This window comes from Schistocerca gregaria, chromosome 1 (assembly GCF_023897955.1).
Source record: "Schistocerca gregaria isolate iqSchGreg1 chromosome 1, iqSchGreg1.2, whole genome shotgun sequence".
NCBI classification, from domain to species: domain Eukaryota; kingdom Metazoa; phylum Arthropoda; class Insecta; order Orthoptera; family Acrididae; genus Schistocerca; species Schistocerca gregaria.
The window spans coordinates 1104755036-1104782854 of record NC_064920.1 but is presented as its reverse complement, the minus strand read 5'-3'; the positions used below and the strand labels follow the sequence as shown (position 1 = coordinate 1104782854).

The 27819-nt window shown below is 38.5% G+C and overlaps 1 long non-coding RNA gene across 1 annotated transcript; it reads left to right on the top strand.

Annotated features, from left to right (window-relative positions):
* Window positions 1–228: 228 nt before the first annotated feature.
* Window positions 229–25010, top strand: LOC126282798 (uncharacterized). The gene is made up of 3 exons (XR_007551378.1): window positions 229–558; window positions 659–1974; window positions 23695–25010. It is a non-coding gene; the product is annotated as an uncharacterized LOC126282798 (long non-coding RNA).
* Window positions 25011–27819: the final 2809 nt, after the last annotated feature.

Sequence of the window (27819 nt, the reverse complement as noted above, 5' to 3'; positions counted from 1 at the left end):
AATCATGATGATGTGATTTTAAATAAACAATGAAATGTCGTAGTTTGTAGAATGCTTAGGGTATTGTGAATAATTGTGTCATTTTATAAGATCTTGCATATTTTACTCTTGGCACAAACCACAGTATTTACCAAACAGAAATTTTACTAATGAAAACAATATGTAAATTAGAGGGGTATGGTATGTTCAGACTTGTCATTTACAACCTTTGTTTATTTTCAGTGGAAGCAATGTTAGCGGATCGGAAGCCAGCAGCCAAGAGGTCGAAGTGCCTGTGTCTCAGCCCTTGGCTTTCCGCATCTGAGGTCCCAGATGTTTGTTTTCTACATCCTATTGGACAAGCGTTGTGACCAATGCTTTGCCAAAGCATCCATCCACCAGCAATCCTCACTGTGAGCACCCTGCTCAGGCCAACATCACACCCTGCTCAGGCCAACATCACACGCTGGACCAGTGAACAGGCTGCGAGAAGTTTCTCAAACAGCAGCAAAATGACTCACTGAAATTAATGCAGGAAATAAATACTTTGAATATTTTGTCCCTGTTCCCTCCCAACAGGTGGGTCACTCCACATCAGATCTGCTTCTCTAGTATCTTCATTTTTCTCATTAAGCCATATTGGATTTCATTGATCATCTCCTCAATTTTTCATTTCCAGTCTTTTGCATACAAATCAAAAGGAAAAATCACAGAGAAAACTATAATTTTGAGAGGCTGATGGCTGGTTATACTTACCCTCAAGAAGCAAAGAGAAAGTTATTGAATTTAATAGAGGTTAAATTCATGAAGGTTTTGGAATCCAAATATGTGTTGGAGGACACATTCTCAATTCCAGAATTCAAGGAAACTATTATCAGTTGGAAAGGCCCGTACAGCCTGTGTTGTGCAGGATGCTCTCGTGCCCCTGCTGTAGAGCATGTTCAGCAACTGGTGTAGTGGTCGTCTGGGAGTAATTTGTGCCATGGTGCAGCAAGTACCTGAATCCAAGAACCATGGAGTAAATGACGCACCAACCAGGTTGTAATGAACAATTGAAGAGCGGTAGTTGTTTAGCTGTGTTTTTCTCTCTCAGATACTACAGTACACATGTATGGACTTTTTGAATGTACTCAAGAGAATGGTATTACCGTAGCAATTGTTAGTTGTATTGTTAAAATTAATAGTGGAAATGTATTTATTTAGTAGTGCAGTAGAGAGAACTTGCAGAAGCATTCCAGGAATCTTCACTGCAGCTGGATCATCAGGGAGGTGGCACAGAAGGATCCGGACCACCAAAAACCTACTCTGAGAAGAGAGGATAAAGGCAATACTACTTTCATCTGGTGGTGTATTGGAGTTGGCAAAATATCGCCCTGTTATATCGGCCAGGGATGCAACTTCTGGCTAGTGCTGGTATAAGACCCACCATAAACCTTACAAAATAAACAACAGCAGGAAAAGAAGAAAAATACATGCCATATCGAGACCCTGGTAAACGCAAATGGCAGGTAAATGAAAAAAATTGATTTGAGTCAGAATTATGACTCCAAAGAATAGAAGACAGAGAATTTCCCCTGGCAACCACTGATTAACAACAGTGCCTTATAACACATGTAACTAGAAATCAAGAATAATTAAGAGCTTATTTTGAATGAATTGTCTAACAATGAATAGTAAACACATAATGAAAGGAAAATATAATTTACTGTTGGAAATCTGAAACAGAAAGAAAGAAGAATACAGTGACCCATATTACAAGCAGTGAGTGCACAGAATTAGTTCAGAACTTAACAAAACTGTTTCGGCTGGATTACAAATACAGCAGACGTCGCTCCGGCTGGAGTTATCAACGTAGAGCGACGTGCAGTTGCGTGAGTATGGGGAGGTGTTGTCCAACAGCAGCAGCGCACACCACGAGAGCAGATATCGGCTTCAGCTTCAGCCCTGGCTTCGACTGTTCTACAACCAGCACACAGTTCACAGTTCCGCAGAAAGGTGAGCCATTAACATTTAAAAAGTAGAAACAGTTCTGTGAGTATAGGATTTAATATTAATATTGTTGACTAGTAATAAATAGTGCATGCCGATCACAAGAAAGATGGCAATGCAAAACGAGGAGTTAAGATTGATACTAGAAGGTATAACTAGAGAACAAGCAGAGAAGGATAAGGAAGGACAGAAAGTGGAACAAGTAGAATTAATTAAGTCTATTAAGGAAACAATTACTGAATCAGTAGATGACATACTAAGCGATAAAATGCAAGAGGTTAAAGCTAACTTAGAATCTAACTTTTATGCACAAATTAATAATCTAAACATGAAAATAATGGAAATAAACTCTAAAATAAATGAATTATGAGAATCAGTGCCAGTAGAGGTGCAGCAAGTAGTTAAACAAGTCTTAAAAGATGATTTACAAGAAAGTGTACATAGAATAACTCGACAGTGGACGAGCTACGTAGACAACGTGAATTCCCGATTCTAACCAGTACAAGCTAGTATTTCAGATGCAAATAAGCGTATCACGTCCTTACAGAAAAATGCTGTAATAGGGACATCTGATGCTATAAAACATTTGGAAAAATGTTCACAGTTATTCATAGAACAAGAAGTAAAGGACAAAAGAGAAATAAATAATGCCAATCACTTCTGGGGAAGGTACAATTAACAGTAAACAAGAACTTGATAGAATATGGGAAGCAACAGATGATAATAAATAGAAATTAGAAAACAGTAAAACTGAAACTATGACAGGAGTAACTAAAGATGTAATAGAGGATTTATGTATAGGAAATGGGTTTAATTTAGCAAAACAATTTCCAAAGTATAAAACAGATGGTGATGTACACCCAGTTTATTTTTTAGATGTGTTTGCCAGTTCTTCAGCAAAAAAGTGGGTTGACTTAAAGAAAATAGATTTCACATTAGGATATTTAATGGCAGACGCTCCGGAATGGGGAAATACTCATGTAGAAGAATTTGTGTCTTGGAAAGATTTTGAGGAAAGCTTTAAGAGGAAGTACTGGTCATCAAGTGCTCAGAAAAAATTAAGCTTAAAGTTATTAGATCCTACTCCATACAATAATTCATGGGGCACATGGCATTTGACAAAATTGAAGTACTCAGATGATCCAGTAGATGAAATACACTTAGTAAAAGTACTCATCAGACATTTACCATACCATCCACAACAAGGAATATTGTATAGAGGGTGGAAAACCATGAGTGAGTTATTAACATTTATTGAAGGTTTACACACACTAAATACTGAAAGAAATGAAAATTATTCAGTGTATGACTGAAATACATGGACAAAGGAAACTAATTGTTGTAGAGTAAGCGGTAATGAAACTGTTCACAGTAGGGATAACAGTCTAAATCACAATAACTATAGAGGGGTACAAAACAGACTGATAACATAAACGTATATGGGAACAACTATTAAAATTCTTGAAATGGCCAGAGGTACACCAGGAAAAAAGTGCTAACTTAGACAAAATAGTAGAAAATCAATTGCATAAATCAGCTGATAAAAGATTAAAATACATCAGGAATAAACCCAACATTTGAAATAACGATCTTGTGTTGGTAAAAGAAGAACATCATAGTTCTAATCTTAAATAGGAAATGCCAGAATTTTTTTTCAAAATATGCAGGACCCTTTAAGGTCATGGACAGTCCACTCCTGAAAGCATACTATTTAATTGACCCCCATTTCGGTCAGGAGAAAAGGGTGTGTGTGTGTGTGTGTGTGTGTGTGTGTGTGTGTGTGTGTGTGTGTGTATATATATATATGTAAATAAAATAGAAAGAAACTTCCACATGGGAAAAATATATTAAAAACAAAGATTCCAAGACTTACCAAGCGGGAAAGCGCCGGCAGACAGGCACATGAACAAAACACACAAACACACACACAGAATTACGAGCTTTCGCAACTGGCAGTTGCTTCCTCAGGAAAGAGGGAAGGAGAGGGAAAAATGAAAGGATGTGGGTTTTAAGGGAGATGGTAAGGAGTCATTCCAATTCCGGGAGCGGAAAGACTTCCCTTAGGGGAAAAAAAGGACAGGTGTACACTCGCACACTGTGTGTGTGTGTGTGTGCGAGTGTACACCTGTCCCTTTTTTCCCCTAAGGGAAGTCTTTCCGCTCCCGGGATTGGAATGACTCCTTACCTTCTCCCTTAAAACCCACATCCTTTCATTTTTCCCTCTCCTTCCCTCTTTCCTGACAAAGCAACTGCCAGTTGCGAAAGCTCGTAATTCTGTGTGTGTGTTTGTGTATTTTGTTCATGTGCCTGTCTGTCGGCGCTTTCCCGCTTGGTAAGTCTTGGAATCTTTGCTTTTAATATATTTTTCCCATGTGGAAGTTTCTTTCTATTTTATTTACATCATATATATATAATATATATAAAGATTCCAAGACTTACCAAGCGGGAAAGCGCCGGCAGACAGGCACATGAACAAAACACACAAACACACACACAGAATTACTAGCTTTCGCAACCGATGGTTGCTTCTTCAGGAAGGAGAGGGAAAGACGAAAGGATGTGGGTTTTAAGGGAGAGGGTAAGGAGTCATTCCAATCCCGGGAGCGGAAAGACTTCCCTTAGGGGAAAAAAAGGACAGATGTACACTCGCACACACACACACACATATCCATCCGCACATACACAGACACAAGCAGACATATTTAAAGGCCAATATATATATATATATATAATCACATCATAAATTAGGTGGGGAGAGAGGCCAAACAACCAAGCACGGTACTAAATAGTATTTGGTGTGACTATAAAAATAGGATGATAAATAGAATGATATGGTACAGAAAATGGATTAATAGAAGAGGGCAGTAGAAACAGTAATCTTTTGAATTGGTACTCTACCTACAGACATGGAGATCAAAAGGGAACCTCAAAGTAATATGGGAGAAAATAGATGGAAAAGTAATGGGAGATATAAATATATCTGAAATATGGAGTGTACTCTCTAACTAGGAATGATGAATAAAAGGCAAATAGGCAGACCTAAGAAAGACTGACCTATACATGAAAGCAGGGGCACCAAGAAAGGGATTGACCTGTGTCTTAGTAGAATTGGAATTAATATGGGGCACTGCCACACGGAAGAAAATAGAATTATTTTACTGTACTAAGACACAGAAGTGGTCTTTGGTGGAAGTGAGGATAAGTTTTGTCAAAAGGATAATCCATAGATTATTCTTAAAATTGGTTATAAATAACAAGAGGGTTTTCCCCAATGGGTTATAGTAAAGAGGTGAAAGGATTTGAGTACAGTGGTGGAGACAAATTACAAATCCACATTATTGCACACCAAGACTTTGCAATACAAGTCCGTACTCTTGGAAAGTGGAATATTAAAGAAGTTAAGTTCTCTAAAAAGAGAAGACTTAGATGTCAATATAATGGAAACTCAGAAAGTTCATAATCAGTACGATAACGATAGATGAGCTACCTATTTAAAGACGAATAATATTATGATGTCTAAGTATACCAGAATAAATGTCTCACAAGTACCCCGTAGATAGATAGTAAAATTGTCTTAAATCAAAAACAAAAATGATTAATTGGCTATGAGGTCAAGAGGATCACAAATTAAAAGGAACTTAAGAACAACATTAATGACAAGTAATATATTTGTATTACTATGCGAATTCCCCAGATACTTCTGGTGATCTAGAAAAGCTAGCCATAGTATTAAAGAAAGTAATAATATTACAAGTATGAAAAAAAAAATGAATGAATCCTGCTAAACAGGAACAAAGTAGTTAGATAATTAAGTGAACATAGTCATGAGTGACGATTATAAAAAGTTATGCTGGAGAGATTATGTAAGAGTAAGATGATAATAATAATAGAATTGTTATTAAAAATGTATATGTAACTAGAAACTTAAGCACAAGATCTCTTGCCTGAGTGGCGGAATATGTAGTGTTTCAGAATATTTGTAAACATCCCAACACACCATTGGAAAGCTGACAACAAGAGATGTTCATGAGTAAGTAGAACAAGCATAAATGTAGTGGGAAAGGGAAACTGTGTTTTCCTTTCTTGTATGCGGTGATGTGGAGCACTGGTGGAGCCGGCGAGAAGGGGACCAGGAAAAATGGTATTATAACCATTGGTCGTCTGAGAGTCGTTTGTACTGTGGTGCAGCAAGTGCTGAACCCAAGAGCCATGGAGTAAATGACGCAACAAGGGTGTAATGAACAACTGAAGAATGATAGTTGTTTAGCTGTGTTTTTTTTTCTCTCAGGTCCTACAGTACGCATGTACAGATGTTTTGAATGTACCCAAGAGAGTGGTATTACCATAGCAATTGTTAGTTGTGCTGTTAAAAGTAATAGTGAAAATGTTGGGCAAGATATACCCTTGTTTGTGGGAAGTGTGGCTATTTATTTAGTAGTGCGGTAGAGAGAACTTGCGGAAGCATTCCAGGAATCTTCACCGCAGTTGGATCGACAGGGAGGTGGCACAGAAGGATCCGGACCACCAAAAAACTACTCTGAGAAAAGTACTTTCATCTGGAGGTGTATTGAGGTTGGCAAAATACTGCCCTGTTATATCGGCCAGTGATGCAACTTCTCGTTAATGCTGGTGAAAGACCCACCACAAATCTTACAAAATAAACAACAACAGGAAAAAGAAGGAAAAATACTCCGCACTGGACACAGGGTGTCTGCAGGGCAAGCAGTTCTTCTATATCCACTCAGCTCGTTTAATGGAGGACCATTCATATACAAGGTGGAGAAAATCTCAACCCTGGATAGCTGATACCAGTAGGAACCAAAACTACTAATGTTGGGAAGGTTGACAACACACCATTTTTAAACTATGGAAACTTGGCGCCACACGTTTAGATTGTCCGCAGGATTGCCCTGCTGCCGGATGCTCTGGCCAATGCATGAATGCGAATGCTTTGCTTGCTAGAGATTGCCATATATCCTAGTCGGTCCGCACACTTGGTGGTAGTGCGCCAGCCTTCCACTCTGGGAGCAGTTCGCCAAGATCCCGACACATCCACTGTAGTTTCATGATAAGACGCATCGGGAACAAACCTGTCAACAGTTGTTAGTTCACATACAGAAAGTCTTTTACAAATTGTGCTTGAACTGGTGACCCTCTGACGCGACACAAGCTTGTTAACGTCGAACGGTGCTTTGCCGAACTCTTTCAGAGATCCTGGCATTGCCCTGATGTGATTGGTGGCATGTTGAATGTGATCCATTACTTCCTCTTCCTTTTTAGGTGATTCATGTCTGGGTGGGTGAACTAGAACCTTGAGGAATCCCCACAGGAAAAAGTCTGGTGGCATGAAGTCTGCTGATCACGGGGGGACATGTCCTATGAGCACCTCTGCCAATTACCCGGCCGTCGACAAGATCATTTAAATACCTGCGCACAGTATGGCTGTTATGTGCGGGTGCATCATCATGCTGAAACCACATACGAAGGTGCAAAAAATGAAGTAATTTGCCCCAGTACGTTGAGGGGGTAGACAGCCCGGCCCAATCAGATGGTCACCCACAATGCCTGCCCAAATGTTAAGTGAAAATCATTCCTGGTGTCCATGGACATACGTGATGCAAGGATTTTACCTTGCCCAGTAATGAACGCCGTGATTGTTGTAAAGGCCATCCCCATGGAAGGTGCACTCATTGGTAAACAACACAATGGCCGGGAAGTCGGGATCTCATGAAACATGTCGCAGAAACCACCGGCAATACCCTAGGCTGCGCTCATAGTCCGCAACAGGATTTAGGTCTTGGACATGGTGAAAACTAAACGGATGCTGGCCATCGTCATTCAAACCCTCATAGACTAATTGATAAGTGACCCCGATGTCGTTTCCAACTGCTCGAGTACTTGTCGTAGGTGCTTCCTCGAAGCACTTGAGAACAGTCTCTTCAAATGCAGCATCCTGTCATGTTCATTGTCTTCCAGCATCACCATGATATCGCACTAACGTGCCTGTTTCACCAAGTCACCGGTGAATTGCTGTAAATGTTTGCTGGTGTGGGTGGAGTCTTGCTGTGTACCGAACCTCATACAACTGTCGAGCTACATGCACATTACTGTCGGCTAGTACATAAACAAAAACCATATCTTGTTGTTCGTCAAATGAATACTGTGCTACCATGCTTACTGTATGACTAAATTGCGAGTGATGTGTGTGTGTTCTGAAGCGAAGCTTATGTGTGAATGCCTCCAACGTGAGGTGGAGACAAACAGAAGTCCTATTCGACACACATACGTATCATGTTGTTGCAGTGATGGGGCGAGGGACTTTTGTATGTGTGAACTGACAACCATAGCACTGTCTGTCAATCAACGAATGGCAACAGGGAATCCCACAGCCAACTGGAGTGCATGGGGTCAAGTTTCCGTAGTTTAAAAATGGTGCATTGTTGACATACCCAACATTAGCCATTTTGGTTGCTACCGGCATCAGCTATCCAGGGTTAAAATTTCATGACACAGTTTTTCTCCACCCTGTATATGTATGAATGTGCAGTGGACACATGTTAGTTGGTAAACAATATATGTGGTTTTGCACCATGATCTACCTTTGATACAGTACACTTTACCAGTGGTGGACCTGGTGTAGGTGGTAATGCTTGGGAGCGTAGGGCAGACTTTAGAGTGGGAGCAACTGCAGAGATAATATCCTTGGGGTAGGGATAATGGTCTGAGAATGTCATATGGTTTGCCAAGGATGTATTGTTCTATTCAATACTTTACAAATATGATATTCGTACTGACTTACTGACAGTTTTCACATTATCTCCTGTGGAATTCTTCTGTAGCCTCAATATAATGTTTTTGATGAAAATTTGATGTTACAGATTCTGGACACCAAATAAAACCATCTTGTAATTCTCACATCTCAGACCAATTTCTTTAATCCCAATCTAAGTGTTGTCGGTTCCTGCTGTCTTGTCTGAGTCCAAACAAGGCCCCGGGAGTAGATAACATTCCATTAGAGCTACTGACAGCCTTGGGAAAGCCAGTCCTGACAAAACTCTACCATCTGGTGAGCAAGATGTGTGAGACAGGCGAAATACCCTCAGACTTTAAGAAGAATATAATAATTCCAATCCCAAAGAAAGCAGGTGTTGACAGATGTGAAAATTACCGAACTATCAGTTTAATAAGTCACAGCTGCAAAATACTAACCCGAATTCTTTACAGATGAATGAAAAAACTAGTAGAAGATCAGTTTAGATTCCGTAGAAATACTGGATCACGTGAGGCAATACTGACCTTACGACTTTTCTCGGAAGCTAGATTAAGGAAAGGCAAACCTACGTTTCTAGCATTTGTAGACTTAGAGAAAGCTTTTGACAATGTTGACTGGAATACTCTCTTTCAGATTGTGAAGGTGGCAGGGGTAAAATACAGGGAACGAAGGGCTATTTACAATTTGTACAGAAACCAAATAGCAGTAATAAGAGTTGAGGGGCATGAACGAGAAGCAGTGTTTGGGAAGGGAGTGAGACAGGGTTGTAGCCTCTCCCCGATGTTATTCAATCTGTATATTGAGCAAGCAGTGAAGGAAACAAAAGAAAAATTCGGAGTAGGTATTAAAATCCATGGAGAAGAAATAAAAACCTTGAGGTTCGCCGATGATATTGTAATTCTGTCAGAGACAGCAAAGGACTTGGAAGAGCAGTTGAACGGAATGGATAGTGTCTTGAAAGTAAGATATAAGATGAACATCAACAAAAGCGAAACGAGGATAATGGAATGTAGTCGAATTAAGTCGGGATATGCTGAGGGTATTACATTAGGAAATGAGATACTTAAAGTAGTAAAGGAGTTTTGCTATTTGGGGAGCAAAATAACTGATGATGATTGAAGTAGAGAGGATATAAAATGTAGACTGGCAATGGGAAGGAAAGTGTTTCTGAAGAAGAGAAATTTGTTAACATCGAGTATAGATTTAAGTGTCAGGAAGTCATTTCTGAAAGTATTTGTATGGAGTGTAGCCATGTATGGAAGTGAAACATGGCCAATAAATAGCTTGAAAACGAAGAGAATCGAAGCTTTCAAAATGTGGTGCTACAGAAGAATTCTGAAGATTAATGGGTAGATCATGTAACTAATGAGGAGGTATTGTATAGTATTGGGGAAAGGAGAAGTTTGTGGCACAACTTGATTAGAAGAAGGGATCGATTGGTAGGACATGTTCTGAGGCATCAAGGGATCACCAATTTAGCATTGGAGGGCAGTGTGGAGGGTAAAAATCGTAGAGGGAGACCAAGAGATGAATACACTAAGCAGATTCAGAAGGATGTAGGCTGCAGTAGGTACTGGGAGATGAAACTTGCACAGGATAGAGTAGCATGGAGAGCTGCATCAAATCAGTCTCAGGACTGAAGACCACAACAACAACAACAACAACAACAACTCTGCCACCATGCTGTAGAACAGTTCTTGTACATATACTCCTGCCATATATGTTCCCTTTTGTCTGCACTTAACTAAGGCTTTTGCTTCGCATATAAACCTTTCTATTTTGCCAAAATTTTCATTCATCTCCCTGTATGCAGCATTACTTTTGTTTGTATGACAAGACCTACAAAATTTCTCTCTCTCTGTCATATATTCTGATTTGGTTTCAGTGTAAATCTGTTTACTTCATTTGTTAGTGCCCTGTATTTTTCACTTCATATCTTATCCAATGTATTCTTGTGTTCTGTTCTTTCATTGCTATTTAAAGAACATTACCAGGCTTTGCTGTGTCCATAGTGGCAATTACAGCCCTAATTCTGGTTCCTCTATTATAGTCCTTATGTTTTCAACTGCACCAGCTGCAACACTCAACTGCACCAGCTCCAACACTTATTTACTTTAATGGCCATTGCTTCAGCTGTGGAGTCTCTGTTCCCATTATTCATATGAAATAGATTGAACAGGCAGCAGCTCTCGCCATGCCAGCTATCTCAAAAATAAAATCCTCTTCCTTGTAATCCTACTGGAAGTACAGATGGAACAGTCAAAATTATTATGATCATGTCTGGCAGGATTGCTACGTATGCCATGGAAGGAGACATCTGCCAATGCCATGTCATACGGCCACCTCTAAATATGTTGTGAATCACCACAGCCTCACTTGTAACAACTATCCAATGTTTACAGAACCACTGTGGTGTACCTGTAGATAATGACCCTGCCCTGCATTGTTTTTTTCCTGGACTGCTATGTGAACTTTATTGTTACCTACCATATGTCTGCCACTGGTAGCTGAGTGGTCAGCACGACAGAATGTCAGCCCTCAGGATCCAGGTTCGATCCCCAGCTGGGTTGGAGATTTTCTCCGCTCAGGGACTGGGTGTTGAGTTGTCCTAATCATCATCATCATTTCATCCTCATCAACACACAAGTCACTGAAGTGGTGTCAAATCGAAAGACTTGCACCCAGCAAACAGTCTACCCAACGGGAGGCCATAGACACACATTTATTTTTACCTACCATAGATGTTTGGCCATCACACGTACCTGTATGCTCAATGTGGTACTGTCTTCACTCATAGTTCAACTGAAAATTATGTTTTCAGTGAACAAACTGATGACATGTGGGTGGATCATATTCAAAAGCCTCCTGGTTGAACCTACAAACAGCATTCTCCTGCACTTACGTGTGAGTTTTTAACAAACTTTCAAAGTACAGTATTGGCTAAGAGCATCCACTTACAGAAGTTTGCCATTTTGTTTATTTCCAGTTTTAATCCCAAGAATTTAACAGTGTCCACTTCTTCTACCTGCTTGTCATCGTATGTTAGGCATATACTCGTGGGAAACCCCTTACAAGTTCTGAACTGCATGTAGTGTGTTTTTCCAAAGTATAGTGACATGTTTGTATCATCAGCAAACAAAACACACTTGGCATCTGGTAATGTTACTGATGAAAGGTCATTGACAGAAGCAGTAAGGGCCCTAAGATGGAACCTTGAGGGACCCCACATGTAATTAGTTCCCAGTTGGATGATGCCTGATATCTTAATACATGTCTCTTTCCTAATAACACCCTTTGTTTCCTGCCAGAGATGGAAGATGAAATCTGAACTGCTACTTTGACAGTATGTTATTTGTGATAAGATGGTTATAAAGTCGATTGTACATTACCTTTTCTAAATTTTTTGGGAATGCTGGCAAAAGTGAAATTGGATGGAAATGTGATACTATTTCTATATCTCCCTTGTTAAGCAGTGGCTTAACTTCAGCATTTTTCAACCATTCAAGAAATATTCCACCGATAAACGAGTGGTTACACAGATAGCTTAATATGTTACTTAACTCAGAATGACATTGTTTAATTAACTTTGTTGATATTTCAGCATACCTACTAGATGTTTTTGATTTTATAGATTTTATGATGGACATTACTTCTGCTGGTGTAGTGAGGAAGTTACTTGAAATTTTGGTCTGAAGTATTCCATAGCAGCATCTACATAACCAGACATCATCATCGTTTCAATAACAGTTAAAAAATGTTTGTTAAAAAGTTCTACAACACTATACACATCTGTCAACAATGTTGACTATATCTTGTCTTTATTTTGTTATCTGATATAACTATCTTTTCCTTGTAATATATTTGCTTTGATGTCCATATTACAGTCTTTAATATTTTGCAGTATTTCTTGAAATGTGCTATAGCATCAACATCAGAACTGTTTCGGATTTAGAGATACAGTTTTCTTTTTGTTTTTCAAGATATCTCTATTCCTTGAGTAATCCATGGCTTCTTTGTAGACTTTGCATCACTTTACGGGCAAAAGTGTTATTTTTTCATTCATGCCATGAGAATTGTAAACATCACTCCAGTGAATGTCTCTGAGGAGCACCCTAAAATAATCAATTTTTGGCTTATTGATTATGCTCTTGAGCTCAGATTTAACAGATTTTATATCCTTTTCAGTATTAATATTTAACAGAAGGAATTGCATGTCATGGTCTGAGAGACCATTGACTATTGGTTTTGTAATATACTTTTGTTCATTGGACTTTTCTATAAAGATATTATCAATGGCTTTTTGCGAGCAATTGGCTACCCTAGCAGGGAACTTTACAGTGGGAATTAAGTTGAATGACAGTGTTACTAACTCAAATAAGTTCTTATTGGGAGATTCTTTAAGGAAATCTACATTGAAGTCACCAGCAACCACTATTTCTTTGTTTTTGGTTGGTAAATGGGTCAGTACAGCTTCAAGGTGGTTTATGAACAGATTAAACTTACCTGCAGATGCTTGATATATATATGAAGGATTTTTTGTGAAATTCTACTTCTGTTGCACATGCTTTCATAAGCTGTTCTAGGCAAAATTACGAATGTCTATGTTCTTAAATTTATGACAGTTCCTGATGAATGTGGCAACTCCTCCTTTCTCAATTTCTGCTCTACAAAAGTTAGATGCTAAACTAAATCTGGAGACACTTTAAAGTTTTATACCAGTGGTCACTTGATGTTCAGAGAGGCAGATTATGTCAGCTGTGTTTGAGGATTCTACTTCATCTAGGCAAATATTTAATTCATTAATTTTATTTCTGTCCTCGAATATTTTGATGCAATAAAGGTAGCTGACATTTCACATTGACTGAGTTAAAATTGGGTAGAGTTGAAATTTCTGCTGATTGTTGAAAATGCTTAACCAATAGCTGTTTATACTGATGTAATAAGCTAGAATTGCGTTTTTTTATTTCTTTATCAAACTGAAGGTTTGTCTCAACCCTAACCTCTGTTAAAACTTGGTTTCTTTCTTTCCTCCCTACCCTAAAAAAGGGTCTTTTCTGAACCCTATTACCACTGGTATTTTATCACTCATGACAGTGCCTCCCCCTTTCCTGCTATTTTCCCAGCCAGTTTACCCTTCCCTTTCCTGTTGAGGTGAATGTATGCCTAGTATAATCCCACCTATTGACAGAATCAACAGGAACCACACCAATGTGTGACCCTGCACCTGACATAAGCAGCCGTTCCAACTCCAGAAATTAACTCTCTTGACAGAAGAGTTCGAATGAGGTCTGTCATGGCACCTGAGAACAGATACAAACTCAACGCTAGTATGTTTTGAAGCTGATGCAATCTTTGCCAGGTCACACTCTATACTGTACCTAGCATCTCTGTCAATACTATTACCTGACCCACCCACTATAACCATGGTGTCTTCCTAAGTGAAATCTTTGCTCCAGGCAGCAATAGGTTTCAAAAAATTTGTGACCTGGTATTCTGATCCTAGTTCATCCTGCAAAAGTTGGCCAATACCTCTTCCATGGAAACTACCTAACAACAACACTTTCTTTCTCTTGTACTGATTTCCCTACATTATTACTTTTCAATTTGCTGCTGTAAGTTTGTTGTGCCCTGTCAACACCTGCAACTGCTTGAGGCTCACCAGCTTCTTAGCTGAAGCAACAGGTCAAATCTATTTTCCACATTCACCACGAAGCTGTCAGACAAAGTTCTAGGCCTGTTCCTCCTGCTGCCTGTTGCCACTTCCCTACTTAACCTGTCATGATCTCCCCTTGCCTTGTCTAACTCAGCCTGAAGGGCGGCAATGTACCCCTCCTGTTCTAGTATCTTCCTATCTCTACTACATATCCTACAAAACCACTGACGAGTCTCATTTACTTCCCCTATTCCCACGCCACTACAGTCACCCACATGGAAAAAAACTACAGCACTCATCACACCAAAGCCCCACCCTAACAATTCTACGGCAAGTCAAGCACTCTTCACTGATTATAAATGTAATAGTTTATTAACAATAAGTCAGTTAAATTACAGATAAACAGGAAAATGATTCCACAAATTTGGCCTACATGCAACTGCATGTAAACAAAAATAACAGTTCACTCCATTGACGAAAGAAGGAAGTACAAAAATGTTAAGTGAAATTCAAGAATACAGAATTACAAGTCACTTACGAATGAAATAAGTATGGAGATTAAGGAAGCTGCATGAAAAATGTGAAAAAATCGAAAAAGAAATGATTGTTGGAAGGTCCGACTCAGCATACAGAAAAGTCAAAACAACGTTCAGTGAAATTTAAAGCAAAGGCAGTAAAATTAAGCAGTTACACGAGCATCGAGGGTCGACAGAACTCATCTAGTAGTGTCCATCCACCGTTCCGGAGTCTGAAGATGATTCTTTCATAGAGACGAAACCGGTCACTCACTGCAATAAAAAAATATTTTAACAAGCTGCAATCAAGGCAGTTTTCAATTTTAATTTTAAAACCTTGTGCAATGGGAATTCCACTGTTAAATGCAGAGAAGGTGAGTGGATAGGTGGAAAGATTATGTTAAAGACCTCTATGAGGCGACGAACTTGTTAGACGATGTGATGGATGAAGAAACAGGAGTCGACAGGGAAGAGACAGAGGATCCAGAAGTAGAATTTGAAAGAGCTTTCGAAGAGAGCTTTTGAAGAGAGACGCGAAGGTCATGGACTACCACAGTAGATCAAGTTTGTATGCCAACTAGCTCTGCAGATGATGAAGAGATTGAAGAAATGTATAATGAACTAAAAGAAATTATTCAGTTAGTTAAGGGAGACAAAAATTTAATAGTCATTGGGGACTGGAATTCGATAATAGGAAAAGGAAGAGAAGGAAATGTAGTAGTTGAATATGGACTGGAGCAAGGAATGAAAGTGGAAGCCGCTTGGTAGAATTTTGCACAGAGCATAACTCACTCATCGCCAACATTTGGCTTACGAATTGTGAAAGAAAGTTGTATATGTGGAAGGGACTTTGAGGCATCGGAAGGTTTCAGATTGATTATATAATGGTAAGACAGAGGTTTAGGAACCAGGTTTTAAATTGTAAGACATGCCCACGGCAGATGTGGACTCTGATCACAATTTATTGGTTATGAATTGTAGATTAAAACTTAAGACACTACAAAAAGGTAGGCATTTAAGGAGATGGGGCCAGGACAAATTGAAAGAACAAGAGGTTGTTGAGAGTGTCAGAGGGAACATTACGGAACAATTAACAAGGATACAGGAAAGGAATACAGTAGAAGGGGAATAGGTAGCTTTGAGAGATGAAATAGTGAAGGCAGCAGAGGATCAAGTAGCTAAAAAGATGAGGGCTGGTATAAATCCTCAGGTAACACAAGAGATGTTGAATTTAATTGGTGAAAGGAGAAAATATAAAAATGTAATAAAGGAAGCAAGTGAAAAAGAATATAAACGTCTCAAAAATGAGTTCAACAAGAAGTGCATAACAGCTAAGTGGGACTGGCTAGAGGACAAATGTAAGGATGTAGAAGCATATATCGCTAGGGGTAAGATAGATACTGCCTATAGGAAAATTAAAGAGACCTTTGGATAAAAGAGAACCTCTTGTGTGAATATCAAGAGATCAGATGGAAACCAGTCCTAAGCAAAGAACGGAAAGCAGAAAAGTGGAAGGAGTATATAGAAGGCCTATACAAGGGTGATGTACTTGAAGGCAATATTATGGAAATAAAGAGGACGTAAATGAGATAGTAGATATGATACTGTGTGAAGAATTTGTCAGAGCACTGAAAGACCTAAGTCGAAGCAAGACCATTGAAACAAGACCCTAGCAGTAGACAACATTCTGTTAGAACTGCTGATGGCCTTGGGAGGGCCAGCCATGCCAAAACTTTTCCATATGGTGAGCAAGATGTATGAGACAAGTAAAATACTCTCAGACTTCAAGAATAATATAATAATTCCAGTTCCAAGGAAAGCACGTGTTGACAGATATGAAAATTACCAAATTATCTGTTTAATAAGTCGTGGTTGCGCAATACTAACACAAATTCTTCACAGACAAATGGAAAAACTGGTAGAATTGACCTCAGGGAAGATCAGTTTGGATTCCATAGAAATGTTGGAGCATGTGAGGCAACACTTAGCCTACGACCTATCTTAGAACATAGGTTAAGGAAAGGCAAACCTATGTTCCTAGCATTTGTAGACTTAGAGAAAGCTTTTGACAATCCTGACTAAAATACTCTCTTTCAAATTCTGAAGATGGCAGGGATAAAATACAGGAGGGCGAAAGGCTACTTAAAATTAGTATAGAAACCAGATGGCAGTTATAAGAGTAGAGGGGCACAAAAGGGAAGCAGTGATTGAGAAGGGAATGAGACAGGATTGTAGCCTATCCCCAATGTTATTTGATCTGTATATAGAGCAAGCAGTGAAGGAAACAAAAGCAAAATTTGGCGTAGGAACTAAAATTCAGGGAGAAGAAATAAAAATCTTGACATCTGCTGATGACATTGTAATTCTGTCAGAGACAGCAAAGGACATGAAGGAACAGTTGAATGGAATGAACACTGTCTTGAAAGGAGGATATAAGATGAACGTTACCCACCCTTTCTACAAATTTACATGTACATCTACATGGATACTCTGCAAATCACAATCAAGTGCCTGGCAGAGGGTTCATCAACCACCTTCGTAATTCTCTATTATTCCAATCTCGTATAACGCGTGGAAAGAACGAACACCAATATCTTTCTGTACGAGCTCTGATTTCTCTTATTTTATCATGGTGATCGTTCCTCCCTATGTAGGTTGGTGTCAACAAAATATTTTCACATTCGGACGAGAAGGTTGGTAATTGGAATACCGTGAAAAGAGTCTGTTGCCATGAAAAACACCTTTCTTTTAATGATCTCCAGCCCAAATCCCGTATCATTTCTGTGACACTCTCTCCCATATCTCGTGGTAACACAAAAAGTGTTGCATTTCTTTTAACATTTTCGATGTACTCTGTCAGTCCTACCTGGTAAGGATCCCACACCGTGCAGCAATATTCTAAAAGAGGACGGACAAGCATAGGGTAGGCAGTCTCTTTAGTAGGTCTGTTACATTTTCTAAGTGTCCTGCCAATAAAACGCAGCCTTTGGTTAGCCTTTCCCACAACATTTTCTTGTTCTTTCCAATTTATGTTGTTCGTAATTGTAATACCTAGGTATTTAGTTAAATTTACTGCTTTTAGATTAGACGGATTTATCGTGTAACCGAAGTTTAACGAATTCCTTTTAGCACTCATGTAGATGACCTCACACTTTTCATTATTTAGACGGCTGCTCAGATTGTCTCCAAAATCATTTATATAGTTAAGGAACAGAAAAGGGCCTATAACACTACCTTGGGGAATGCCAGAAATCACTTCTGTTTTACTTGATGACTTTCTGTCAATTACTGCAAACTGTGACCTCTCTGACAGGAAATCACAAATCCAGTCACATAACTGAGACGATATTCCATAAGCATGCAATTTCACTATGAGCCGCTTGTGTGGTACAGTGTCAAAAGCCTTCCAGAAATACAGAATTGATCTGAAATCCCTTGTCAATAGCATTCAACAAGTCATGTGAGTAAAGAGATAGTTGTGTTTCACGGGAATGATGCTTTCTAAACCCATGTTGACTGTGTGTCAATAGACCGTTTTCTTCTAGGTAATTCATAATGTTCGAACACAATATATGTTCTAGAACCCTGCTGCATATCGACGTTAACGATATCGGCCTGTTATTTAGTGAATTACTCCTACTACCCTTCTTGAATATTGGTGTGATATGTCCAACTTTCCAGTCTTTGGGTAAGGCCAACAGTGGCGCCCATCCACTGCAGCCTCAAGCTGTGTAACTGAGGCTATCACAGCCTGAAGCTGAGAGGGAAGTGTCACCAACTCGGCTCGCATCCGCACACGGCAGTCACAGTCCCTGTCCATACTAAAGACCGTGGAAAACTAAACTATGCAGATAGACAGACTATTGGCACGTGCTGCGCAGCTCTACTCTAGACCCTGATGGAAACACAACTGTGTGTAGTAATACGCAGATATTCTCAAACCTAACTACTGAAGCACTCAGGTGAAATTAAATAATTTGCCCCTGATTGGGGACTTTTAATATGTTACAAAATCGGTTTACTTTCTGATGCAGACGAAAACGCGACAACTGTGGCTATTGGTAAATTTACACGCAGAAACTACACTATTAAAGCATACAGATGATACAATAAAATTCACTCCTGTTTAGGAACTCTCAAATGACACAACATCGGTTACTTCGCTGTTGCTGCGCCTGTCTCGGCCAGATAAGGCTGCCTGGCTGATCTTAGTGTCTATATTCAAGGACTGAGAAGCTCTGTTAGCTACAAGAACCATGTTTGTTATAAAGCTCTTTTTTCACCTTGAATCAACAAAAGCAAAACGAGGATAAGGGATCACCAATTTAGTACTGGAGTGTAGAATATGAACTGAGAGTAAATCAAAGAAAGACAAGAGAATGGGATGTAGAAGAAATGGGAATACCAAGAAACGTAACTTTAGAATTGGGGATGATGAACGAGACGAAGTTTAAGAATTGCTACCTAGGCAACAAAATAACCCATGATGGATGGAGAAAGGATGAAATAGAAAGCACACTACCACTGGCAAAAATGGCATTCCTGACCAATAGAAGTGTACTAGAATGAAACATAGACCTTAATTTGTGGAATGATCCTGATGCCCAAGCAATTTGGCCCTCCTCCTAGCTTTTTCAATTTAAACTGCCTCTGAGTTTGTTTTTGAAGCTTTCCTTCTGGTCCTACATTTTGGCGATGTGATGTCTGCCTTTAACCATTTCCAGGTAGACAAAAACTTGCCATCCAGCAGCAGCTCCTTCTGGTGTGAAATGCAAGCAATGTCCTTTTATCCCCCATGGAAAGATTTATCTGAACATCTTATTAGCCATTTATAGTCCAGGTCAAGATAGAGTTTGCAAAGCAAGGTATGCATCAAAGCAATATTATCACTCATTATTGGAGCAGATTACCAGGAATCCAGTATACTGTTCCGCTTAACACAGTACAGAAAACATGTTCTCCAGAACATACCTTGAGTGTGTACTTGGCATATTTCTTGACTGGAATATACTCTTTGAGATTCTGAAGTTATCAGGGATAAAACACGAGGGGGGGGGGGGGGGGTGAAGGATTAGCTACAAATTGCACAGAAACATGTCTGCAGTTGTAATAGTTGGAATAAAATATGGAGGCAGCAGTTGAGAATCAATTAATTAATTCTAGGTTTATCTGTAGATTCTATCATGAAGAAACAATAAATTATACTGCTAAATGCTATTCATGCTTATTGCACCTGAATTTAATCCCTACCTCCTGTCTTACGTTATAGCTAGCTGCTATTTATCTGCTATTAGTAGCTTAATGTTTTCTTGATTACATTGTTATTTTTCAAAGAAAATATTTCTGTAAAAACTGGATCTTTCTTATAGCAAATTACTTCTTGTAATACAGCTTTATAACAAACACAGGTACTTGTAGCTAACAGAACTTCTCAGTCCTTGAATCCAAATATTAAAATAATTTGTAGAAAGAGTGGATAATGAGATTTTTTAAATTTTCTTTGGAATTGGAAGGAATTCCAAATTTCTCACTTTAAGTCAATTGGAGTTTGTTGAATATCTTACCACCAATGGTGTAACACAGTTGGATAGACAAAAAAATCTACTCACGACATGGTAGCATGAGAACACAGATATAACGGTACTGAAATTTGCAAGCTTTCAGAGCCAGTGGCTCCTTCTGGCAGACGAGTTAAAAGGGAAGGAAGATGGACAAAGAGAAAGAGCTTCACCTTCAACCCTCCTGCCAGAAGACTGCAAATTTCAATACCTCTAAATATGGGTTCTTATGCTACCACTTGATGAGTAAGATTTTTATGTATCCAATTAAATTATATTTTCAAAAATAGGTTATTTCTAATGATATATTTACCACCTGAGTGTATGATTTCATTCTGAACTATGCACACCTACATTATTTGTTGCGTCTTGTATTGTGAGAGTGTAGATACAGTTAAGCTGAAACTGATTTTTATAATCAACAGCAAGTGAGTTTCATTTAATCTGCACATAGAGCAGGCAGTAAAGAAAACCAACAAGGAACTTGGAAAAGAAATTAAAGGGAAGGGAGAAGAAATAAAAACTTTTAGGTTTGTGAAATGCACTGTAATTATATCAGAGATGGCAAAGAACTTGGAAGATAGCTGAACCAAATCAGCAGTGTCTTGAAAAGAAGTTTTAATGTAAACACATACAAAATTAAAACAAAGGTAATTTAATGCAGTTGAATTAGGTGATGCTGAGTGAATTGTGTTAGAAAATGAAACATTAAAAGTAATAGAAGAGTTTCACTATTTAGGTTGATTTCAACTGAAGTAATGGGATATAAGTTTCAGACTGATTACAGTGAGAAAACCTTCCCTGAAATAGAGGAATATGCTGACAGCTATCTATCTAACTACAAATCAAAGTCCCTACTGCTGTTTAGTGAAAAAAAAAAAAATACAAGGTTACTGAGTATCATACCAGATTTGTGACTGGCTTCAGGATTTCCTTGCACATAGAACTCAACAAGCCCCTGTTAATGGAACAGAATCAACAGATGTAAAGGTAATTTATGGGTTACGGTTAGGGAGTGTTATAGGACAAATACTGTTTACAATGTACACAAATGAACTTAACAGAAAGTGTCAGAAGCTCTTTAAGAATGTTCAGAGATGATGTGGTTTTCTATAAGAAAATAGCAATGCCAGAGTACAGTATAGATTTGCAAAATGACCTACAGAGGATTAATAAATGGTGCAGGGATTGGCAGTTGACTCTGAACATAAATAAATATTACATACTGCACATACACTGAAAAGAAATCGATTGCTGTACAACTACACTACAGAAGACAAATTTATTGAAACAGTATATACTGTAAAATATCTAGGAGCAACTACACATAACAACCTTAACTGCAATGGCCACATAAAACACTTAGTAGAAAAATCAATTGCCAAGAACCTTCAGGAAATGTAACTCATCCATAAAAGGAATAGCTTACAAGGCACTTGTCCGACTAATTCTTGGGTATTGTTCATCAGTCTGAGACACTTACCAGCTACGACTGAGAGAAGATGTAGAGAAGATCCAATGAGGAGCTGCGAGTTTAGTCATTTAGTCCACACGAGAGCATTGCAGAGATGCTCAAAAAACTCCAGTGGAAGATGCTACAAGACACGCATTGGGCATCACAGAGAGGTTCACTATTGAACTTTTGACACAGCACTTCCCGGGAAGAGTTCGACAACATTTTATTTCCTCCCACACAAATCTTATGAAATGACCACAACCACGATGAGAACATTCAAGAAATTATAGCAAATACAGAGGCTTACTGACAGTCAGTCTTCCCATGCTCCATTCACAGATGAAACAGGGAAGGTGGGATCAATTAGTAGTACCAAAGTATACTCTGCCACCCACTGTCAGGTGACTTGTGGAGTAATGGTATGTATTTAATGTTTGAAGTGAGTATAGGGAAATGCTGGAAACATTAACACAGAAAATGTAGCTTGTGCTGAACTGGCACTGGAGTTGGGCAGTTGACGAGAAAGTTTAGCTTGTGCAAAACTTCGTTGCAGTTGGAAGGACATGCTGTACCCTTACAGCCGTTGCGTGGGCCGGATGGCAAAGTAATTTGCAGCTCCCATCGTTCCCATGAGATGTTACTCTGAAAGCCAATTAAATGTGCAACAGATAACGTATGTGCCTCCTGAGAACTTTCCTGGTGTGCGGTGCTTAAATTGTTTAAGTTATATGGAAGTGATGAAATTCAGTTACCTAATGTTGTTCTCTGAATTTTTATAACAACTCTAATGCAGTGGTGTGTAAACAAAATTACTGCTTTGCCAGACAAGTAATCTGATTGTAGATACTTAGTGCTACCAGTGTGAAGTCAGGGTGGCTCTCTAGTCTAGTATACATTTAGTGAGAGGAAATTTCTTCTCAAACAATTTATCTAGACTGTAGCTTTATAAGGAATTAAATCAGGGATGATAAACAGAACAGGCAAGAAGAGAACAGAAGCTTTTGTTATATAATACCATAGAATAATACTGAAGATAAATAATGAAGAGAGACAGGGGCTTGACTACAGTATACTGTTCCACATAGATGTCAATTGCAGGAGCTACGCAGAGATGAAGAGACTTTCAACAGGTAGACCAGCATGGAGAGCTGAATCAAAAGGGTCTTTGGACCAAGAACTACAATAACAAGAAGTATGATTCACTATCAAACGTAGTACCATGAACTATTACACCTGAGACTGTGATTTCTTCAGGCAGAGTGGTGAAATGTAGATATTCGGTCAAATTCTACTTCCAATTTGATTTTTATTGGTCCCAGAAATCCTTTCGTGTGTTCTTGCAAATGGATATGTAACAAATCACAAGAATAATTTGTATAAATGTAATTAACTCATAATATGATAAAATGTCAGTTACATCTGTAGAAAGAACTAAATCAGCTATAAACTTATGACAGATAATGCAATATTAACTTTATTTAGATCAATATTCATAAATTCTTCAATTATATAGAAGCAGTTTTTCTGAAGTAAAATGTTTACTTTTGCTCTTAATCGTTCTTTATTTGACTTTAAGCTTTCAGGTAACTTTTTATACAGAACAGCTCTGATGTGCCTTGCAATGCTGTGTCCTTATATGGAAGTTGACTAACTATAGATACGTAATTGGAATGATGGGTCTGGCAATTTTTTTTAAAATGTGTAAATTTTTGTGTAAAACACTCTTCTTCATGAACATAAATTCAAGGGAGTGGCAGGATACTGTGTTCCAGTGTATCGACAAATGCCAGCATGCAGACGCAGATTGCAGGAGCAAAAAAGGTGGTGAGAGGATGTCAACCAATAGCCCACTGACAAGGACCACACCGTCACAGGAGCGCCCTCTAGCTGAAGAGAATATAAGCACTGCTCCTGCCAGCCTCAGCCAAACAGTATTAGACGCAGCCTAGCAGAGAGCAATATGATAGCAGTGACGTGTGATCCATACCAGTTGCTTAGATGGATCTCGTATACAGCAAAGGACTCTTGATTGTTTGCAACACCATTATAAATTCAAAGTTAAGTATCTGCAATTTGCATTACTGAAATAAAACTATTAATGTTATTTGCTCAAATTGTTGTACAGCATTCCGAGAATGCAGCATCCTTTAGGCAACCTATGAGCGATGAGGAGACAGGACCCAAACATACTGAGCTCCAGAAATGGATCTTTCTGGTACAGGAGAGAGAAACATTTCTTATTATGCTGACTAATCCCTGCTGCATAACAAATATCTCCCTGTGCAAAACACCTCAGAATGCAATGCAATGTGAGTACTTAGTGTACAAGGGAAATCTATGTGGAGTTTAGTGTTTCAATGTCACAGACTTTACTCAGGACTCGGTCTTTTACAAACTTTTTTTGATGTTTGTCCCACCACAGAGAGTCATCTATACAAAATCCCAAGGATTCCATGATTTCTTCTTGGTTTATACACACATTTTCAAATATGACATCATCTATCCTTGATGAAACTGTTGGTGATTGGTGAAAATTTATATACACAGCTTTGTCCTTATTCAGCAAGTTTGTTTGTTTAACCAATTTACCTACTTGGTGTTTGTATCAGAGAGCATGTCATGGAATTTATTAGCACAGTGATTTGAGTATAAATGCATTGGTATAATCAGCAAACATTACTGTTAGACCTTTCTGAGAGACACTGCTAACTATAATAACCAGAAGCAGAACCTTGAGGAATGCCCTGTTTTACTACTTGCTCCAATGGCTGTATGCTTCCAACATATTTTGAAGTGATTAAAACTCATTGTAATCTGTCTGAGAGATATGATCTAATCCAGTCATTGGATTTTCTCCTAATTCCATACTGTAGCAGTTTCTTTATAAGAGATTCACAGTTGATAAGATTGAAGGCCTTTGTGAAGTCAAGGAATACTTCTGTTGTATGCTTCTCATCATTGTGCGCACTATAAATGTCATTTAGAAATCAATATAAGGCCCTGTTTATTGATCTCCCTTTTCTAAAGCTGAACTGATGAGTGTTCAAGAAATAGTTGTTTCCAGAGACTTGATAACACGATCATACACTGATTTGTCAAGAACCTGGGATATTCTTGATAGGACCAAGATAGGTCCATAGTTATTAACTTCACTCTTTCCATCTCTTTTAAAGGGAGGAACCAGTTCCACTACTTCAAAAATTTTAGGGAATTGGCCCAACAGCAAGGAGCAGTTACGTCTGACAAGGGAACACGCTGGAGATTTGTTTGAAAAGGTAATACAATATGCAATCAAAATCACATGAGTAAGAGTTTGAATGATGTGAACTGAGTTGCCCATCGATGAGATCTGTCCACCAGCCAGCACCTACAAGAATGACATATACCCTTTACCATGACACTATGTGCAGATTATTATTACTAATACTATAAAATCAGAGTGGGGATTGTAAAAACTACCAATGTAAAATGATATTGCCAAAAGTGTTAGGGGTTATCTGCCAGAGTGAATGTAAAGTTGTTTTGAGTATAATAATACTTTACGAGGGGCGTTTGAAAAAAGCGTGCAAAAATAAAAACTACTTACGCGTTTGGGGTTAATCATTTTTAGTTTTTGACATTTTTTTAGACTTAATCACTTCGTCCAGTGCTGTTCTAATTTGTTGATCCCTTCAGAATAATAGGAATTGTCCACCTCTGCAAAATAGCTATTAGTTGCTGCAATCACCTTCTCGTTTGAATAAAATATTTGTGCCGCCAGCCATTTCTTCAAACTGGGGAACAAATAGTAGTCCAAGGGAGCCAAGTCTGGAAAATGAGTCAGAATCCTATTTCCGTTAATTTTGCGACCACAACTGCTGAGGTGTGTGGGGATGGAGAATTGTCGTGATGGAAAAGAACTTTTTTGCGGTCCAATCGCCGGCGTTTTTCTTGTAGTCTGTTTTCAAATGGTCCAATAAAGATGAATAATACACACCTGTAATAGTTTTACCCTTTTCCAGATAGTTGATGAGGATTATCCCTTGCGAATCCCAAAAAGCTGCTGCCATAACCTTTCTGGCCGACGGACTGGTCAACGTTTTTTTGGTGCAGATTCTCTCTTGGTAACACATTGTTTAGATTGTTGTTTGGTCTCAGGAGTAGAGTAATGTATCCATGTTTCATCCACAGTGATGAAATGATGCTTAAAGTCCTGTACATTCTTCCTTAACAGCTGCAAACCATCCTTGAAACACTTCACACGATTCCGTTTTAGGTCAAGCATCAGCAATTACGGAACCCATCTTGTGGATAGCTTTCTCACTTCAAAATGTTTATGCAAAATATTATGTACCCGTTCATTCGAGATGCTCACAGCACTAGCAATCTCACGCACCTTAACTCTTCTGTCATCCACCACCAAATCATGGATTTTATCAATAATTTCTGGAGACGTAACCTCCACAGGGCATCCATAATGTTCAGCATCACTTGTGCCCACATGGCCACTCCGAAAATTTTGAAACCACTTATAAACTGTTCTAATCAAAGGTGTAGAGTCACTGTAATGTTTATCAAGCTTCTCTTTAGTCTACTGAGGTATTTTGCCATTTATAAAGTAATGTTTAATCACCACACGAAGTTCTTCTTTGTCCATTTTTTGACTTTCACTTGACTTCCTTGATTCATACGAATGCCAAACACAAAGAAATAGACCAGAATGGCTGAAACTTGGTGTGCGTTCTTTTCAAAGAGACTGCTAACTAAACATGACACAGATACCATCTCTCGGACTTTGGACAGACTTTTCAAATGCCCTTCATATATGCAATGGGTATGCAAACAGCTTGTATTAATGTTCAGTACAGTGCCAGCTTAAGTGTGTTGCACCTGTCTGCAATACAGCATGTCATGTTTGCGATGAGTAGCAGTCTGCCCTTTTCGTAACATTGTTAGAATTTTTAATAATATTGTTCTGAGAACTGAATGTGCATTACCATTTCTTCATGAAAATATTACAAAGAATAGTCAGTGTGGCAGTTGAAAAAAATCATGGCAGTCCAAAGTACATTTTGTGATGCAATATGAAAAGAAATGGTGAATAAATGTATGAACAATGATAATTTAAAATTATGATGAAGATAACAAGGCAAAAATTGTAACACCAGAGTGCTTACACAATTTTGGGCCTAAGTAGTATGAGGTGAGTCCCTCAGCTGCTCAACTATTTGCCCTGACCATTTCTTCACAATCCCCGGAGTGGCTGGTTCCTTTTACAGTAATTTCATTCACTTTCTCTCCCTCTCTCTCTTTTTAGCAAGCTGGTGTGTGAAACTTTTCACATATTTTTTGATTTTGTTTTCACATCTAATTTTAAATATTTTAATCACATTTGTCTTGATTTACAAATGCATGGTCAAAAATAGCTGTACATGCAGTCAGGTGATCTACACGAAATAACCATGAAAGCCACCATGTGTGCAAAGTGGATAGTAGAGTTTATCTGATTTATAAATATTTTATGTGGGAAACTTTGACATTAAATATCAGGGTACTCAAATGCACATTGCTAATAATATACTGAAACACATGCAATTAACTTGTTACAGCGGAACACCCTGCACACACAAATAATATGGTAATTTGCAAGTGACTTTTATATGTTTATCACAATACACTGACTAGCAAACCTACCATACACTTGATAAATTAAAATAAAATGAGAGAGAGAAAAAGAGGTCAGTCTCAGCCCACAACCAGCATGGCAAATTTGAATCAGAATTTAAGATGGATGCATTATATATTGTTATCAAATATCTTTTTGCAAATTTAGTCTAGGAAACAAATTGCTCGCATCTTCCTGGGAGTTAGTGCCTCTGAGAGGAAAAGCCTGCGTACAAATGTTTTATTGAAACTAT